The following is a 4,070-nucleotide window of genomic DNA, read 5'->3' on the forward strand; positions in this document are numbered from 1 at the left end:
GCTGGTCCTGGCTTTTCTTTCTCCGCCACCACAGCCATGTCTGTGAGGACAGGCCCCACCCCAGTCAGGTAGCCATCTTCCACTGAGGGATGAGCGCGCCCTCGGGGCCCCTGGGCCTTCTAGAGAACCTCAGAACAGCCAGAGGGATGCAGGAGAGCTGCTCGGCCTGCATTTCAGGGGCTGCGGGGTCCCTGAGCTCGGCCGCAGCAGCACAGTGGGTGCTGGGGGGGGGGGAGGCACTGGGATCGCCTGGAGCCAGCAGGGCGCAGCCCACGGCTTGTTCTCTGCTCCTTATCTCTTCCTTTGAAAGGAAAACTTCTTTCCTGATTGTAAAACTTGTAACACTGGCCCTAGGCTGTGGCTCGATGGTAGACACTTGCCCAGCATGCGTGAGCCACACGTCCCTTAGGACCGCAGGAAAAGAAAAGGGGAAAATGCAGTAACACTGTCATTGCAGGAAATGTGGAAAACACCGAATGCAAACAGAAATCCTGCCCCTCAGAGATAACAGGTTAGTGCAGATGGAATGCAGGGGTGCAGAGACCGTCCCTCCCGTGAGCCTGGGCCACAAGGACCCTCCCTCCCTGCCCCTAACCTGAACCCTAAATTGAAACCATGCCATTTATTTAAAATGTCTACTCTAAGAAACGTATATATAAAACAAAGAATTACACCACCACCCAAAAACAGTGCCTGCGTAGGGTGTGTGCAGGTTCTACAAAGGTCCGCACAATTTTCAGGAAGGGCTTGAACATCCTGTATCTTAGTGTCTGTAGGGGTCCTGAACCAATTCCCCACGGATACCAAGGGACAATTTTTAATTTACAAACGTGACTTTTTTCATAGTTGGGTTTTTTGTTTTTCAGAGTTTCACTGCAAGACTTTTCATTCTAAAATTTATTGTAGCAGGGCATGGTGGCACACACCTATAATCCCACTACTCAGGAGGCTGAGGCAGGAGGATCCTTGCAAATTTGAGGCCAGCCTGGGCTACATAGTGAGTTGAAGGCCAGCCTAAACTGCATAGCAAGACCTTGTCTCAAAAAAAAAAATTTTATATTCATTTGTGAACCAATCTTTATTTCTTTAGAATTCCATTTTTAATCCTGGGTTGTTATACCAAGAAAGCACATTGTTTTTGTATTCACAAATACTTAAGCTAAGACTCTTTCTTTGCGATTTATCTTGCTATTTAATTATCTGGAACAGGATTAAACCCAAAGTCTTCCCACTGAACTACATCCCCAGCTCCAACCACCCCGACACTCACCCTTTGAGACAGCATCGTGTTAAACTGCTGGGTTGCCCAGAGTGGGCTCTAACTTTCCATCCTCCTGCCTCAGCTTCCCAGAGTCCTGGGATCACACGCCTGCACCACACCTGAGAGGCATTACTGTGAGGGCCAGCTGTTTATGACCCTGGGTGCGGGGGTGTCTCTGGTCAAATCAGCCTCGCCTTGCTCCACCTCACCAGCCAGGCAAGAGTGGCCCCAGACCCGGACAGCGGAACAGAGCCCCACTACTGACCAGAAATGAAGTTTCGCAGAATTAAAGCAATTCTTTGTTCTTTAATTAAAAGCTTTCTTACGTTTTGATTTTTGTAAGAGTTTGGGGTTTTTTGGTTTTTGTGGTAGTGGGTACTGTGGTACTCAGGGCCTTCACCCGGCACTAAATCCTTACCCTTTACTTTTTGTTTCATTTCAAAACAGGGTCTTAAGCTCAGTGTGGTGGTGCACGCCTGTGATCCCCACACTAGAAACCTGAGGCAAGAGGATTGCTGCAAGTTCGAGGCCAGCCTGGGCTACACAGTGAGTTCAAGGCCAGCCTGAACTGCGTAGGGAGACCCTGTCACAAAACAAAAATCAAAACAGGGTCTCACTAAGTTGCTACATTGCCCAAGCTGGGCTGGAATTTGTGATCCTCCTGCCTCAGCTTCCCAGAGTGCTGGGGTTGCAGGTGTGTGCTACCATGCCCAGCTCAGCTGAGGTCTTTTCATAAATGTTCCTCCTTCCAACATCAAGTTGGCAACCCGAAGATGCCAGTTCCGTTTCACTGGCCCCTGAAAGGCCCCCAGTGGAGCCGGAAGCATAGAGGGGTGCAAACAGCTGCAGCTTCTGGTGAGCACTTGAGAAAGGACCAAGGCAGACCGGGAGTGCCCAGAGGCCCGCTGCGCCTGCACCACTCAGGAGCAGCTTGACCGAGCCAGGGAGGCCCAGGCTGCGCAGGGACCTGGGCCTGGCAGGGCTCCTGGGCAGGCAGTGGGGGAGGAAGCTGCGGCCCCCTGGGCAGCTTGCCATCAGCGCTTCAACCAAGTCCCACTGCGTCATCCCCAAATCCACTCCCACTCAGCTGCCGTCCGCCAGGCTCAACACAAGGGCTTGGAAATGACTCAAGTGCTAACTGCCTGACAGATCTCTCCAGGGACAGAGCTGCCACCTGGCAGCCTCGCTGAAACCTTCACCTTGGCGGGGGCCCATCGCACACCGCTCCTCTGCCTCATGGAAACTGGGCTCTTGGGTGACCACAGCACCTCAGAACTCCGTCACCGTGGCCCCGTGTGCACTGCTCCAAGTCTGGGGAAGCATTTCATGCTGCACCCTGGCCTCCGCCCTCCTGATTTTCAATCTGTCGTTCTAGGAGGCTTCTTACAGCAAAATCAGTTTTTGCTCTCATCTGAAGTTGGGTTGGCATTACTAGGCTTGTGTTGCTGTACTTTGGGGATTGTTTTTGCTGATAGTTTCTTCAGGGCTGAAAGGCTGAGTTTTCTTTTTCTTTTTTTTTTTTTTTTTTTTTTTTTTTTGTCTTTTTGAGACAGGGTCTTGCTATGCAGTTCAGGCTGGCCTTGAGCTTGCTTCATAGCCCAGGCTGGTGTCGAACTTGCAAGTCCTCCTGTCTCAGCCTCCCAAGTGCTGGGATTACTACAGGCGTGCACCACAAGGGCTTTCTTGAACCTGAAAGGTGTTGTGATTCCTGCCACGTTGTCGCTGGAGGCCAAGGCCAGGGTTTCCCTCCACCACAGGAGGGCAAAAGATGTCACTAAGCCTTATACTGACTTAAGCTAAGAGCTGATGCACAAGGCAATGGCCTCAGGCATCGCAGCAGCCTGCCGATTAGATACCATCCCTAGGCTTGGAAGGGGCTTCCGGTCTGGCTCAGAGCACAGACAGGTAACGGTAACCCAGGAACTGGCATCCTCGGGTTGCCAACTTCATGTTGGAAGAAGGAACATTTATGAAAAGACCTCAGCTGAGCTGGGCATGGTAGCACACATCTGCGATCCCAGCACTCTGGGAAGCTGAGGCAGGAGGATCACAAATTCCAGCCCAGCTTGGGCAATTTAGCAAAGCGCAGGCTGTTAGGCAAACACCTTGACACTGCAACTCTTCGCGGCCACTCTGTGTGGTCCTTCGCAGAACCATCCCTGGTCCCTGCGTCCCAGCTCCAGGGGAGCTGTCTCCCAGCAATTCTCTAACCGCCTCAGCTCACCTCCTCTAAAAGGAGCTTCAAGCCAGCGAGGACACCTACGCGCTCGGGGCCCGCGGCTGCACCTTCCAGTAATGAACACCACAACCTTCGCTCCCGGTGAGGGCTGTGAAACGTCAAAAACATCCCTGACGCGGTCGCCAATAGCTTACACCCGTTTCATCTTCCTTCCTTGGCATTCCAACTGCATGTAGAGCAATTAGCATGTAATATTTAGTAATTAGCATTGCTTAATGGGATTCTGAGAAGTTCCCTGACATTTTCATAAAAACCGCACATTTCCCGCCCACTCCTCAAGGCGCAGTTTGTCAAAAAAAAAAAAAAAAAAAGCGTCAGTCTTTCTTGGTGCTGAATATGCATGTGCCGGGCCTCTTTCTGGACTCTGCTGGTAAATTTAGAAAAGAACTTTCTTATTCAGCAGCCGTGAGCTCGGGGCTCAGACAATCCTTCGGGTAAACAAAAGTCCTCATTGCGCCTCCACCAAGCACGCGATCTGTTCACGTCCAGTGAGGAGCCAAGTCCGGGCCGGGCGCGGGACACGCGCTGCCCGCTGCGACGCGGCCGCGAAAGCCGTGGCCGGCAACGCAG

This window comes from Chinchilla lanigera, unplaced genomic scaffold, assembly GCF_000276665.1.
Source record: "Chinchilla lanigera isolate Chin_1 unplaced genomic scaffold, ChiLan1.0 scaffold00085, whole genome shotgun sequence".
Lineage (NCBI taxonomy): Eukaryota > Metazoa > Chordata > Mammalia > Rodentia > Chinchillidae > Chinchilla > Chinchilla lanigera.